Genomic DNA, 16,888 nt, shown 5'->3' on the forward strand with positions numbered 1-16,888 from the left:
CAGGCTAGGGGTCCAATCGGAGCCATAGCTGCTGGCCTACACCACAGCCACAGCAACGCCAGATCCGAGCTACATCTGTGACCTACACCACAGCTCACGGCAATGCCAGATCCTTAACCCACTGAGCAAGGCCAGGGATCGAACCTGAGTTCTCATGGATCCTAGTTGGGTTCGATAACCACTAAGCCACAGCAGGACCTCCCTGATATTAATTTCTTTATCATTTGGCACTCACCTTCAAGGCCAGTGATCATTCCCATGTTTTTATTTTGGTAACATTCCAGTTCAGCTTACCAATGACTGTACATCAGTCAGATTTCAGAAGTTGTTTATTACAGGTTTTATGCATGGAAGGTGGGGGAGTAAAGGTCAGGAAGGCTCTCTCCAGGAAATCCAAAAGTACAGGCATCACAGGAGATATGCCAGTATGATCTGAGCTGTGTGCACATGAAAGAGATGATTCTCAGAAGGATATTTGAAGACCGTGAGTAAAAACCACACTTAGCCACCTGCCGATGCCTGCACACATGCCTGCAGCTGGATCTAGAGGCTTGTGGCTCCCCTTCCCCTTCTGCTTTCCAGTCTCTTACAAGTCACTTTCATTAGTAGAATCTAACTGGGATCTTACTGGCAAGAGATTCAGGGGAATGTAATTTTAAGGCTTTATGCCCCTTTGGTAAAGGAAGGAGTTTAGAAAGGTGGAGATGGTACTAAATATCAACAACTAATATGTGGTACAGAAGAGAATTTGCTTAACCTTGAGAGTGAGCATTTTAAGAAAAGAGACACTAGCCATCCTTCTTAATCCTGAAACCCCTTTAAAAGTCAAGAATGAAATAAGGATTCCCACTATCATCATTTTTACTCAACGTTACACTGGAAACTCAAAGCAGTTCCATAGAATAAGACAAACAAATAAAAATTGAAAACTTTAGAGGAGGAAGCAAAACTGCCATTATTTGTAAAAAGTATGTCTACCTTAAAAATACAAGAAAATCTACCAACTTAAACTAATATCATTGTTTTTATACAACCTCGTTTTCTAGTTACATCAGGGACATGAGAAAGTGAAATTTTAATGCATTGCTATTTACAAAAGTAATAGTACCTGTGGTGCAAAAGGATAACATTAATAAAATATGAGTAAGAAAATTATAGAAAAAAATCACAACATTTTTAAAAGAAAGAAAACTAGACAAACCATGTCCATTAGTGAGAATGATGTGTACTGTGAAAACAACAGCTTTCCTCAAATTAACCTATATATTCAGTACAGTCCCAACCAAGATCCCCAGAGAAATTTTTGGTGTATTTTTCTTTTTAAAAAAACAGAGCTTGAAAAACTTCAAGAGCTAGTTAAACCAAACAAAAGCTTAAAATAAGTAAGTTTTATAAAAGACAATACACCTGAAACAAATACATTGTAAGTCAACGATACCCCAATAAAATTTTTTTAAATGTTTTTCAATGATCAAATAATTAGATATTAAAATGATTGCTATTAAGTAATTTGGGTGCAGGTATGGGACATTAGGCAGTCTGTTACAAGGACAGTGGTATACACATTGGTACAGTCATTTTCATAGTCATGTGAAATATATCTTGATAAATTTAAAATGTGCATTTCCTTTGATTTAGAAGTTCAGATTCCAGGAATATATCAAGCAAGCAAATAAATGTTCTTTGTAGCATAATACATATATGTGAAAATTGGAAAGAATTTAAACTCTCGTTAATATGGCAGTAGTTTAATGTATCACATTATCCCCATGGTCTATGTAGCCACTGAAACACCTATACTTATTTACCAGAAAAAATCTACAATTAACATTCGTGTGAACAAATGGGTTATAGATTATACATTTAAAAATCCCATTTATATTTATGTATATATACACATATATACATACATATATATACACACACACACATAAAAATGTTTATGAACAATGCTCAGAATCACTAAACAATAAAAATAAATAAAAGATGATAGAAAGATTCTCCCTGGAAGATGTCAAGACATATTCCCATATGATGGTAATAAACATTATCAAGTTAGGGAAGACACTAAAGCTGGGCATTTGACATCTGATCAACACTGTATTACAAATCAACTGCGAGAAAATGAGCTATTGAATGAATAATGCTTTCCATGTAGAAAAAATAATTAGATCCTTTCCTCACACCACACACAAAGATCCATGGTGAAAAACAAATTCTAGAGACTCATAGGAGAAAATGTAGAAGACTATTAAATTTGGGTAGGATTTCTTTTTTTCTTTTTCAGCTGTGTCACAGCATGTGGAAGTTCCCAGGCCAGGGATTGAATCTGAGCCACAACTGCAACCTAAGCTACAGCTGTGGCAGCACTGGATGCTTAACCCACAATGCTGGGCCAGGGATTGAACCCATGCTATCTCAAAGATCCTTAACCCACTGTGCTACAGCAGAAAACGTAGGTATAATTTCTCTTTCTTTCTTTCTTTCTTCCTTTCTTTCTTTCTTTCTTTTGACTGAGAAACAATGGGAACTCCTTTTTTTTTTTTATTTGAGCTACATGAGTTGTTTGTGTATTGTAGAGATCAATCCCTTGTAAATTGCATCATTTGAAAATATTTTCTCCTATCATGTGTGTTGTCTCTTTTTTTTTTTTTGGTTTATTGTTTCCTTTGCTGTGGAAAAAACTTTTAAGCTTAATTAGGCTGCATTTGTTTATTTCTGCTTTTGTTTTCATTATTCTAAGAGGTGGATCCAAAAAGCTATTGCTATGGTTTACATCAAGAGAGTGTTCTGCCTCTGTTTTCCTCCAAGGGTTTTATAGTATCTGTCTTATATTTAGGTCTTTAATCCATTTTGAGTTTATGTTTGTGTATGGTGTTAGAGAGTGCTTTTATTTCATTCTTTTACATGTAACTGTCCAGTTTTCCCAGTACCAATTATTGAAGATACTGTCTTTTCCCCATTGTATATTCTTGCCTCCTCTTTTGTAGATTAGTTGACCTTAAGTGTGTGGTTTTATTTCTGGGCTTTCTGTCCTCTTTCACTGATTTTTATTTTCTATTTTTGTGCTGGCCCCATACTATTTTGATGACTGTGTCTTTGTAGTGTAATCTGAGGCCAGGGAGCCTGATTCCTCCAGCTCCATTTTTCTTTCTCAGAATTGCTTTGGCTATTCAGGATGTTTTGCATTTCCATACAAATTTTAAATGTTTTTTCTAGTTCTGTGAAAAATGCTGTTGGTAATTTGATAAGGATTGCATTGACTATATAGATTGCCTTAGGCATTATAGTCATTTTAGCAATATCGATTCTTCTAAACCAAGAACACAATATATCTTTCCATCTATATCATCTTCAGTTTCTTTCAATAGCATCTTACAGGAGTTCCCATCATGGCTCAGCAGAAACGAATCCAAGTAGGAAACATGAGGTTGTGGGTTCGATATCTGGCTTCGCTCAGTGTGTTAAGGATCTGGTGTTGCTGTGAGCTGTGGTGTAGGTCACAGACGAGGCTTGGGGATCCTGTGTTGCTGTGGCTTTGGCATAGGCCAGTGGCTACAACTCTGATTCAACCCATAGCTTGGAAACCTCCATATGCCATGGATGTAGCCCTAAAAAGCAAAACAAGCAAACGAAAGTGTCTTACAGTTTCGAGTACAGGTCTTTTTCTTCCTTAGGTTTATTCCTAGATATTTTATTCTTTTTGATGTGGTGAGAAATGGGGTTGTTTCCTTAATTTCTCTTTCTGATCTTTCATTGTTAGTGTATAGAAATGTGAGAGATTTTTATGTATTAATTTTGTACCCTGCAACATTACCGTATTCACTGATGAGCTCTAGTAGTTTTCTGATGGCAACTGCATTATTTTCTATATGTAGTATCATATCATCTGCAAACTGTAACAGTTTTACTTCTTCTTTTCCAATTTGAATTCCTTTTATTTCTTTTTCTTCTCTTATTGCCATGGCCAGGACTTCCAAAACTATGTTGAATAAAGTTATGAGCATGGATGTCCTTGTCTTGTTCCTGATCTTAGCAGGAATGCTTTCAGCTTTTCACAGTTGAGAATGATGTTAGCTGTGGGTTTTCCATATATGGCCTTTATTATGTTGAGGTAGGTTTCCTCTATGTCTACTTTCTGAAGGGTTTTTTTTAATCATAAATAAGTGTTGGATTTTGTCAAAAGCTTTTTCTGCATCTATTGAAATTATCATATGGTCTTTATTCTTCAATTTGTATATGGTGTGTCACTGATTGATTTGTGGATATTACAAACACCTTGCATCACTAGGATAAATCTTACTTTATCACGGTATATGGTCCTTTTAATGTACTGTTGAATTCAATTTGCTGTTATTTTGTTAAGGGTTTTTCCATCTATATCCATCAGTGATAATGGCCTGTAATTTTCCTTTTATGTCATATCTTTGTCAGATTTTGGTGTCAGAGTATTGATAGCCTCATAGAATGAGTTTGGGACTATTCTTCCCTCTGAAACTTTTTGGAATAGTTTCAGAAGTATAAGTGTTAAATCTTCTCTAAATATTTGATAGAATTTGCCTGTGAAACCATCCAGCTATGGACTTTTGTTTTTTGGAAGTTTTTAAATCAGTTTCAATTTTAGTACTTGTCCATTCATATTTTCTGTTTCTTCCTGGTTCCGTCTTGGAAGATTGTACCTTTCTAAGAATTTGTCCATTCTTCTATCTTGCCTTTTATTTATTCGTTTGTTTTTTACAGTTGCATCTGCAGCATATGCAAGTTCCTGGGCCAAGGACTGAACCCAAACTATATCTGTGACCTACACCACAACTGTGTTAATGCCAGATCCTTTTAACCCACTGCTCCAGGCTGGCGATTAAACCTTCACCTTTGCAGTGACCTGAGCCACTGTAGTGAGATTCTTAACCCACTGTGCCACAGCAGGAACTCCCGTGTTGTCCGTTTTGTTGGCATGTAGTTGCTTATGATCCTCTGTAATCTGTGATGTTCATTGTAATTTCTCCTTTTTCTTTTCTAATTGTATTGATTTGACCCCTCTCCCTTTTATTTCTTGATGAGTCTGGCTAAGGGTTTATCAATTATGTTGATCTTTTCAAAGAACCAGCTTTTAGTTTCACTGATATTTTCTTTCTTTTTTTTTTTTTTCATCTCTATATCATTTATTTCTGCTCTGATCTTTATTATTTTTTTCCTTCTTCTAATTTTGGGTTTTGTTTATTCTTTTTTTCTCTAATTTATTTAAGCATAAGGTTAGTTTGTTTATTTGAGATTTTTCTTGTTTCCTGATGTAAGCTTGTATTGCTGTAAACTTCCCTCTTAGAACTGCTTTTGCTGTATTCTATAGGTTTTGGATCATTGTGTTTTTGTTGTCATTTGTCTCTAGATATTGTTTGATTTCCTCTTTCTTCAGTGATCCATTGGTTGTTTAGTAGCATATTGTTTACTCTATGTATTTGTGTTTTTTGCAGTTTTTTTTCCTCTTATATTTGATTTCTAGTCTTATAGTGCTATGGTCAGGGAAAAAATGCTTGATATTATTTCAATTTTCTTAGATTACTGAGGCTTGATTGGTGGCCCAGAATGTGATCTATCCTGGAGACTATTCAGTGTGTGCTCGAGAAAAATTGGTATTCTGCTGCTTTGGGATGGAATGTTCTATAAGTATCAATTAAGTCCATCTGGTCTAATGTGCCATTTAAGGCCTTTTTTTTTTCTTATTGATTTTTCTATCTAGGTGATCTGCCCATTGCTGTGAGTAGGGTGTTAAAATCACCCACTATTATTGTGTTATTGTCCATTTCTCCTTTTATGGCTGTTAGCATTGCCTTATATATTGAGGCACTCCTGTGTTGGGTGCATACATGTTTACAATTGTTATATCTTCTTGGATTGATCCTTAGATCATTATGTAATATCCTTCTTTGTCTCTTGAAACTGTCTTTATTTTAAAGTCTGATTTCTCTGATATGAATATTGTTACCCCAGCTTTCTTATGTTTTACATTTGCATGAAATATAGTTTTCCATCCTCTCACTTTCAGTTTGTATGTGTCCCTAGAACTGAAGTGGTTCTCTTGTAAACAGCATATATATGTTTTTGTATCCATTCAGTCCATGTCTTTTGGTTGGAGCATTTAATCTATTTTCATTTGAGGTAATTATTGATGTGTATATTCTTATTGCTATTTTCTTAATATGTTTCCATTTGTTTTGATTGGTCCCTTTTCTTCCATTCCTCTGTTTTCTTCTCTTATTTGATGAGTATCGTTAGCATTATGTTTGGATTTCTTTTTCTTTTTCTTTTTTTAATTGCCACACTGGTGACATATGGAAGTTCCCAGGCATGGGATTGAATCCTAGCCACAGCTGTGACCTATGCCACAACTATGGTAATGCCAGATCCTTAACCCACTGCACTGGGCCAGGGATCAAACCCATGCCACCTCAGAAACAATTCTGGATCCTTAAACTGCTATGTTACAGCAGGAACTCCTGGGTGACATTTTCTTATTTGTGTATGTATGTATTACAGATATTTGGTTTGCAGTTACCATGAGGTTTTGATATAGGAGTCTCTCTATATATACAAGATGGTTTTAAGTTGCTGATTCCTTAAGTGCAAATGAATTTCCATTGTCGTGCATTTGTACTCTTCTTCTCATGATTGCTGGTTTTGATACCACACCGTATATGGATGATTTCCTACCTCTACTATACTTTTGCCTTTACCAGTGAGTTTTCTCATTGGTAGTTTTCTTGTTTCTAGTTGTGGCCTTTCCCATCTTGAGAAGTTCCTTTAGTGTGTGTTGTAAAGCTTATTTGATGGTGCTGAATTCTCATAGCTTTTGCCGTGTCTGTAAAGCTTTTGATTTCTCCATCAAATCTGAATGAGAGCCTTGCTGGGTAAAATATTTTTGGTTGTAGTTTTTTTCCATTTCATCACTTTAAGTATACTGTGCCACTCCCTTCTGGCCTGCAGGATTTCTGCTGAAAAGTCAGCTGACAGACTTATTGGGGTTCCCTTGCATTTATTTATTGGTTTTCCCTAGCTGATTTCAATATTTTTTCTTTGTCTTTAATTTTGGTCACTTTAATTAGTATGTGTCTCGAGGTATTCCTCCATAGGCTTATTCTATATGATACTCATTGTGCTTCCTGAACTTGAGTGAGTGATTCCTTTCCTATGTTATGGAAGTTTTCAGCTATTATCTCTTCATATATTTTCTTTGGCTCTTTCTCTCTCTCTTCTCCTTCTGGCACCCCTATAATATGAACTTTTGTGTGTTTAATATTGTCCCCAAGTTCTCTTAGACTGTCCTCATTTATTTTCATTCTTTATTCTCTTCTTTTCTTTTTTGATGGTAATGATTTATTTTTATTTTTTATTTTATTTTTTCTTTTTTATATATTTTTAATTACTCAATGAATTTATTATGTATATAGCTGTACAATGATCATCACATCCCAATTTTATAGGATTTCCATCCCACAAACCCAGTACATCACCCCACCCTCCAAACTGTCTCCTTTGGAAACCAGAATTTTTTCAAAGTCTGTGAGTCAGTATCTGTTCTACAAAGAAGTTCATTCTGTCCTTTTTTCAAATTCCATAAGTGAGTGAAAGCATTTGATGTTGGTGTTTCATTGTCTGACTGACTTCACGTAGCATGATAATTTCTAGGTGCATCCGTGTTGCTAAAAATGCTAGTATTTCATTCCTATTAATGGCTGAGTAATATTCCATTGTGTATATGTACACATCTTCTTGATCCACTCCTCTGTCGATGGACATTTAGGTTGTTTCCATGTTTTGGCTGTTTTGAATAGTACTACAGTGAACATCGGAGTACGTGTGTCTTCACGAGTCATGGTTTTCTCTGGCTAGATGCCCAGGAGTGGGATTAGCTAGGTCAAATGCTAGTTCTATTTTGAGTTTTCTGAGGAATCTCCATCCTGTTTTCCACAGTGGTCGCACCAATTTACAATCCCACCAACAGTGTAATAGGGTTCCTGTTTCTCCACACCCTCTCCAGCACTTACTGTTTGTAGACTTTTGGATGATGGCCATTCTGGCTGGTGTAAGGTGGTACCTCATCATGGTTTTGATGTGCATTTCTCTGATGATGACTGATGTTGAACATCTTTTCATGTGATTTTTGGGCATCTGTATGTCTTCTTTGGAGAATTGTCTGTTTAGATCTTCTGCCCATTTTTTGATGGGGTGGTTGTTTTTTTGGTATTGAGCTTCAGAAGGTGTTTATAAGTTTTAGAGATTAATCCCTTGTCAGTCGATTCATTTGCAAAGATTTTCTCCCATTCTGTGGGTTTTCTTTTTGTGTTGTTTAGGGTCTCCTTTGCTGTGCAGAAACTTTTACGTTTAATTAAGTCCCATTTGTTTATTTTTACTCTCATTACTCTAAGAGGTGGACCTGAGAAGATGTTGCTACGGTTTATGTCGGAGAGTGTTTGGCCTATGTTTTCCTCTAAGAGTTTTATAGTATCTGGTCTTCTATCTAGGTCTTTAATCCATTTGGAGTTTATTTTTGTGTATGGTGTTAGGGAGTGTTCTCATTTCATTCCTTTCCATGTGGCTGTCCAGTTTTCCCAGCACCACTTATTGAACAGGCTGTCTTTTGTCCATTGTATATTCTTGCCTCCTTTGTCGTAGATTGGTTGGCTGTAGGTGCATGGGTTCATTTCTGGACTGTCTATCCTGTTCCACTGAGCTATATGTCTGTCTTTGTGCCAGTACCATGTGGTTTTGATGAGTGTAGCTTTGTAGTATAGTCTGAAGTCAGGGATCCTGATTCCTCCAGCTCCATTTTTCTTTTTCAGGATGTCTTTGGATATTCTGGGTCTTTTGTGCTTCCAAACAAACTTTAAAATATTTTGTTCGAGTTCTGTGAAAATGTCCTTGGTCATTTGATAGGGATTGCATTGAATCTGTAGATTGCCTTGGGTAGTGTATTCATTTGGGTAATATTGACTCTTCCAATCCAAGAGCATGGTATGTCTTTCCATCTATTTGTGTCATCTTTGATTTCTTTCATCAGTGTCTTACAGTTTTCAGAGTATAGGTCTTTTGTCTCTGTAGGTAGGTTTACTCCTAGGTATTTTATTCTTTTGGTAAACAGAATTGCCTCCCTAATTTCTCTCTTTGATCTTTTGCCGTTCGTATATAGAAATGCCACTGATTTCTGTGTATTAATTTTGTATCCCGCGACTTTGCCAAATTCATGGATGAGTTCTAACAGTTTTCTGGTAGAGTCTTTAGGATTCTCTAGGTATGTTATCATGTCATCTGCAAATAGTGGTAGTTTTACTTCTTCCTTTCCAATTCAGATTCTATTGTCTCTTTTACTTCTCTGATTGTTGTGGCTAGGACTTCCAAATCTATGTTGAAGAGTAGTGGCAGGAGTGGACATCCTTGTCTTGTTCCTGATCTCCACAAGAATTCTTTCAGCTTTTCACCATGGAGAATGATGTTTGCTGTGGGTTTGTCATACATGGCCTTTATTATGTTGAGGTAGGTTCCCTCTATGCCCACTTTCTGAAGGGTTTTTATCAGAAATGGGTGTTGGATTTTGTCAAAGGCTTTTTCTGTGTCTGTTGAGAGGATCTTATGGTTTCTATTCTTCAGTTTGTTAATGTGGTGTATCACACTGATGGATTTGCAGATATTGAAGAACGCTTGCATCCCTGGGATAAATCCCACTCGATCATGATGTACAATCCTTTTAATGTATTGTTGGATGCGGTTTACTAGTATTTTGTTGAGGATTTTTGCATCGATGTTCATTGGTGAAACTCGCCTGTGATTTTCTTTTTTTGTGGTATCTTTGTCTGGGTTTGGTATCAGGGTGATGGTGGCCTCATAGAATGAGTTTGGGAGTATCCCATCCTCTGCCATTTTTTGAAATAGTTTCAGAAGGAGAGGAGTTCTCTAAATGTTTGATAGAATTTGCCTGTGAAGCCATCTGGTCCTGGACTTTCGTTTGTTTGAAAGTTTATTTTTTTGTTTTTTAGTTTTTTGTTTTTTTTTTTTTTTTTTTTTTTTTTTGTCTTTTTGCTATTTCTTGGGCCGCTTCTGTGGCATATGGAGGTTCCCAGGCTAGGGGTCTAATCGGAGCTGTAGCCACCGGCCTACACCAGAGCCATAGCAATGCAGGATCCGAGCCACGTCTGTGGCCTACACCACAGCTCACGGCAACGCTGGGTCCTTAACCCACTGAGCAAGGGCAGGGACTGAACCCTCAACCTCATGGTTCCTAGTCGGATTCATTTACCACTGCGCCACGACGGGAACTCCTGTTTGAAAGTTTTTAAATCACAGTTTCAATTTCAGTTCTTGTGATTGGTCCATTCAGCTTTTCTATTTCATCTTGGTTTAGTTTTGGAAGATTGTACTTTTCTAAGAATTTGTCCGTTTCTTCTAGGTTTTCTGTTTTATTGGCATATAGTTGCATATAGTAGTCTCATGATCCTTTGTATTTCTGTGATGTTCATTGTTACTTCTCCTTTTTCATTTCTAATTTTATTGATTTGAGTCCTTTCTCTTTTTTGCTTGAGAAGTCTGCCTAAGAGTTTATCAATTTTGTTGATCTTTCCAAAGAACTAGCTTTTAAACCATTGATCTTTTCTATGATTTTCTTCATTTCTATTTCATTGATTTCTGCTCTGATCTTTATGATTTCTTTCCTTCTGATAACTTTGGGTTTTGTCTGTTCTTCTCCTCTAAGCTGCTTTAGATGTAAAGTTAAGTTGTTTATTTGAGCTTTTTCTTGTTTCCTGAGGTGGGCTTGCATTGCTATAAACTTTCCTCTTAGAACAGCTTTTGCTGCATCCCATAGACTTTGGAGTGTCCTATCTTTGTTGTCATTTACTTCTAGGTATTTTTTAATTTCCTCTTTGATTTCTTCAGTGATCCATTGGTTGTTTCGTAGCGTGTTGTTGAGTCTTCACGTGTTTGTGTTTTTTGCAGTTTTTTTCTTGTTGTTGATGTCCAGTCGTATAGCGCTGTGGTCAGAAAAGATGCTTGATATGATTCCAATTAAAGTGACCGAGGTTTGAATGTAGCCCAGAATGTGACCAATCTTAGAGAATGTTCCATGTGCACTTGAGGAGAATGTGTATTCTTCTGCTTTTGGATGGAATGTCCTATAAATATCTATGAAGTCTAATGCTTCATTCAAGGCCAGTGTTTCCTTATTGATTTTCTGTCTGGATGATCTGTCCATTGCTTTGAGTGGGGTGTTAATGTCCCCCACATTATTGTAAAATTGTCAATTTCTCCTTTTAAGGTTGTTAGCAGTTGCCTTATGTATTGTGGTGAACCTATGTTGGGTGTGTAGATATTTAAAAGTGTTAAAAAAAATAAAGGTGTTATATCTTCTTCCTGGATTGATCCTTTGATCATATGTAGTGACCTTCCTTGTCCCTTAAAATATTCTTCATTTTAACGGCTACTTTGTCTGATATGAGTATTGCTACTCCAAGCTTCTTTTGATTCCTGTTTGCATGGAATATTTTCTTCCATCCTCTCACTTTCAGTTTGTATGTGTCCCTAGACGTGAAGTGGGTCTCTTGAAGACAGCATATATATGGATCTTGTTTTTGTATCCATTCAGACAGTCTATGTCTTTTGGTTGGGTCTTTTTTCTGTTTTGAGTCAGTGATTTGCACCAGTCTGTCTTCCACCTTGCTTACTTGTTCTTCTGCCTCCTCTATTCTGCTATTGATTACTTCTAATGAATTTCATTTCAGTTATTGTGTTGTTCTCTGCTTATTTGTTCTTTAAATCTTCTGTTTCTTTGTTCAGCATTTCTCATAATTTCTCAATCTTTACCTCCAATTTTTCCCAAGATCTCAGATCATCCTATCATTATTCTAAAGTTTCTTTCATATAGTTTGCTTATCTCCATTTCACTTAGCTGTTCTGGTGTTTTGTCTTGTTCCTTCATCAGGAGTATATTTCTCTGCCATTTTATTTTGTCTAGCTTTCTGTATTTGTGGTCTCCTGTTTGCAGGATTCTGAAGCCTCTCTTGTTTCTGATGTCTGCCCTCTTGTGGGTTAAGTTGATACAGGGGCTTGTGGCAGGTTTCCCAATGGGAGGGAGTGGTGCCTGCCCACTGGTAGGTAGAGCTGAGTCTTTTCCATCTAGTGGGCAGGGATATGTCTCTGAGTGTGATTAGAGGCAGCTGTGTGTCTGGGAGGACTTTAGGCAGCCTGCCTGCTGATAGGTGGGGCTGTGTTCCCATGCTACTTGTTGTTTGGTCTTGGACTTCTAAGCATTCATGCCTTGTAGGCTGTTGTTGACTGGGGAGAGACTTTTCCAAAATGACAGCTTCTAGGGGAGCTCACACAGATGATTATTCACTGGGACTTCCACCTCCAGTGTCCTGCTCCCACAGTGAGCCAAGCCAATCACTGATTTCCCAGAAGATCTCCAAAACACACAGGTAGGTCTGGCCCAGATTCTTATGGAGTGTGCTTTGCCCTGTGACCCAATGTATATGAAAATTTGTGTGTGTCCTCTCATAGTGGAGCTTCAGTTTCCCCTAGTCTTATAGAGTTCCTGTGATCAAGCCCTGCTGGCCTTCAATACCAAATGCTCTCAGGGGTCCTCTTCCCAATGCCAGACCCCTAGGCTGGGGAACCTCACATGGGATTTGAAATTCTCATTCTTATGGGAAAGCCTCTGTGATATAGCTATTTTCCAGTTTGTGGGTCACCCACCTGGCAGGTATGGGATTGCTTATATCATGAAAGTGCCCCTCCTACTATCTCGTTGTAGACTTTTCTTTGTGTTTGGGTGTAGGATATCTTTTTTGGTGACTTCCAGTCTATTTTGTTCATGGTTGTTTAGCAGTTAGCTTTGTTTTATGTTTTTTGGGGTTTGGGGGTTTTGGGGGTTTTTTAGGCCTGCACCCATGGTATATGGAAGTTCCCAGGCTATGGATCCATCCAATCAGAACTACAATTGCCAGCATACACCACAGCCACAGCAACGTGGGATCTGAGCTATAGGTATGAGCTACACCACAGTTCATGACAACACTGGATCCTTAACCCACTGATTGAGGCCAGGGATCAGTCCTTCATCCTCATGGATACTAGTCAGATTCATTTCTGCTGCATCACAACAGAAAATCCGTTCAGCAATTAGTTTTGATTTTGGTGTTTTTGTGATTGGAGGTGAGCTCAAGTCCTACTCTGCCATCTTGTCTTCAAATGCCCCAAGCATTGAGCTGAAATCTTTTCAATTCTTGATTGAAAATTAAGTGTCTATTAATTAAAATAATGGATAATTAAATTGTATTTTATTAATACACTGGAACACTATACAGCACTTAAATGAATTACCAATGTATATATCAATATAGATAATATAAAAATTTTATTGCTAAATGCAAAAAGGCAAGACATCCAATAAAATGTTAAATACTTTTTTCAATGTGCAGAATACTATTAAATATATTTTAGATATATTTATTTATAGCTACTTATATAGTGAAAGGCTAAAAACATTCGTGAAGATGATGAACTCCAAATTCAGGATAGCAATTATCTTTAGTGAGAAAAGAAACCAAACAAGATCAAGGAGGGATACTCAAGTATCTTCAATTATATTTTATTTCCTAAAAGCAAACAAAAAGCAAAAAGGTCGATAGTAAATACACAAATGCTGGATACCACAAGTCTACAGGGTGGGTAATTGAGCATGTGTAATCTTATTCTCTCTTCTATATCTTGAAAATGTTTTATAATTATGAATATATTAGATGGTAAGGGGAGGCTCGATGACCAGATTCCTTCTTTGCCCATAGAATCATAGTGCCTCACCCCCACCCCCACCTCAAGGCTGAGTCTGTAGTAGAATTGTTAGAACATCATGCTGTGAATAGGCATGTTTTTTTTTTTTAATGAGCTATGTAACTTACCATTGTGGTATTATGTTGTTTTTTTGGAAAAAATGTCTTCTGAGTTCCAAATGACATGCTTTTGTACCATGATAGATTGGAGACGGTGTATTGTTTTTTTTTTGTTTTTTTTTGGTTTTTGGGGTTTTTTTTTTTTTTTTTTTTTTGGTGCATGTGGTATGTCTTCCTTTCTGGAGAAAGAGACAGGTGACCTTAGAGCAGTTGACAAGGCTGGGTCAGAAGAGCAGCATCCAGGACTATAAAGGGATCATGACCCATTCAGCCTTTTGTTGATGGTGTTGAGCTGCTACAGACACTGAGAGCCATCTGCATCAGCATCAGAAGAACAAATATTAACTCAGTGTCATTCTGTACAGTTATCAATTCCAAAGAATTAAAACAGAGTTCAGTTAAGTTGTGTATTTACTTGCTCCTTCCTCTTCCATTCTGACTGGTTCTCATCACAATTTCACTGAACCCCAAAAAAAGCCTTACTCCCCACTATTACTCACAAGTAATTTTCTGGTTGCAGCCCTGGGTCCCTAAAAAGTAAGTACATTACTCCCACTGATAAAATGTTTCCTTTTGCTAGAACAATCAACATTTATCTTCTGGTCAGGTGTCCTCAGATTGGATTGTTTATAAAATTATTATTTTCCCATTTTGTCAGACACACAATTCAACTTCCAAGATGGCGGTTTGGTAGTAAATAGCCTTTCTTGTAATTAGAAAATGATCTTCTGACAGGATAAAGCTTGAAATTGCTCTCTTTGTGAAGTGAGCAGGTCTTTGTTTGCAGGATTAATTCAATTTCCACTGCCATAACTGGCAGCAGAATTGCCAGAGCAGTTTGGTGACTGGATTGAACTTTTCCTGCAGGAATCATGTAGCTGTACAGCTGCGGAAACACAAGTTCACTCCCCCATTGTCAGTTTTCTGACAGCTTTTTCTGTAGAGCAGTTTGAAGAGTGGAGAGCCCTGTTTCTGAGACAGAGAAGTGTTTTCACACCTGAAGTGTAATTTCACACCTTGTGTTTCTCAGCAGATAAGTGCATAAAATAACACATCAAACCGGAATAGAAAAAGATCAACATAGAAAGAAAACTGCAGGTTGTAATTTGTTTCCTATCTCACAATGCTCTTGTAGAGAACAGTAAATTGCAGAGATCTAGGTTTACACTTTAAAAAGTTTGACTGGTTATTTGGTAGGAAAGTGAGCAGTAAACACTAATCAGCTTTTAACCTGCGTTGAACAGAGTGTACAGACTGATAAAATTAGAAAAACACCAGAATATTTTGATTTTTTTAAAGGATAGGACACACATAAATTAGAAGTAGAAGTTGTAGTTAAGGAAGAGTCAAGCAATTAATGAATTAAAGTGATTTTAATAAAAATATAATTGTCTTGAGATCATTTTCCTTGTAATGATCCATTCAGAAATTTTAGCAAAAGAAATAGACCATGTTAGTACTTCCTTTCTATAAAGGACTAAACTATGATGCTAGTCACCATCTCATGTCATTCTAGTGCAGGAGTTATAAAATGAGGGTTTTAGCTCCATTTCGCAAGTTCCAAAACTAGAGACCAAAAGAAAAGAAAGTTGATCTTCCTGAATGGTCACAAACATTTGTTACAAACTATTTAATATTTATTGAGTGTCTGTCATGTTAGACGCTATACCAGGCATGGGGGTACAGTGGTCCACAGAGCAGTCCCTCCTCCCATCTGGGAACTGAGAGTCTTGTAGACAATAGGTAATGGCAATACTGGGTAATAGGTGCTGAGAGAAGCTAAAACTAGATGGTGATGGAGCCCACAGATGGTCAGGGTGGGGCAAAGTGGTCAGCAAAAGTTCCTGGATAAAGTGACATCCAAACCGAACTGGTAACTAGAAGTCATGTGAAGGTGGACATGATTTGGGCTATCAGGGCATGTCTAGCTTGTGCAGAGGGAAAAGGAAAGAGAGTAGGGTGGGTTGGAGGGATGAAGGGAGTTCAGTGTATTGGGGATGCAGTGTATAAAGACAGGTATAAAGACAGTGTATAAATTCAGTGTGCAATGAAACTGGAAGATAAAAATCAATCCTGAGAAATTTAGTTTGTCTCCTGAGACTACTGGGATATTTTGAAGATCTAGTCTTTGTTTACTGGTGAGAGTGACCCAACCAGATCTGTATTTTACAAAGTTCCCTCTGACTATGGGATTACACAATCCAGTGCTTGGGGATCAGTGAAGGTAAATGCAGTAATGCAAGTGACAGATGCTGGTGAGCTGAGCTGAAGGTGTACACTGAGTGCAGTAGCATGAGAATGGAAAGAGGTGGGCAGACTTGGGAGCAATTAAAGAAATGGAATCAACAGGACTTGGTGGTTGATTGGCTGGACAAGGGGTAAGGAAGCCAGTCTTGCAAAATTGTAGCCCTGAGTTCTGATTTTGATGCTCGAATGGATGATGCTGCCATCCACAGAGCTGGAGACACTAAAACAGGAAGTTTTTAAGAGTCGGAAACATGATGAGTATGACATACGTATGGGATTTACACAAGAAGAAATATGGTTTTCCCTTGGATCTTGAGCTTGGAAGGGAAGTCTAGGCCAGAGATACAGATCTGGTAGTTGTCCCTGAGTAAATGAGTTGGTCCAAAGAATCTGTAGAGAAAGAGAAGAGAAGAGACTCTTTCTAAGCATAAAACAGTATTTGTTCTATGAGAAGAAAAACACATAGAACAAAATGCATATGTGTGTATTGTTATATAAAATATGGATGAAGGAGTTCCCCTCGTGACACAGTGGAAACGAATCCAACTAGGAACTGTGAGGTTTCGGGTTTGATCCCTGGCATTGCTCGGCGGGTTCAGGATCTGGGGTTGCTGTGAGCTGTGGTGTAGGTCGCAGACGTGGCTCAGAACTGGCATTGCTGTGGCTGTGGCCTAGTGTGGTAGCTGTAGCTCTGATCAGACCCCTAG

General features: G+C 37.5%; 1 protein-coding gene across 5 annotated transcripts in view; it reads left to right on the plus strand.

Annotated features, from left to right (window-relative positions):
- Window positions 1–16,888, plus strand: part of SYT16 (synaptotagmin 16) — a 323,819-nt gene that overhangs the window by 272,663 nt on the left and 34,268 nt on the right. The window lies entirely within an intron of this gene.

The sequence above is a fragment of the Sus scrofa genome, chromosome 1, assembly GCF_000003025.6.
Source record: "Sus scrofa isolate TJ Tabasco breed Duroc chromosome 1, Sscrofa11.1, whole genome shotgun sequence".
Taxonomy (NCBI): Eukaryota; Metazoa; Chordata; class Mammalia; order Artiodactyla; family Suidae; genus Sus; species Sus scrofa.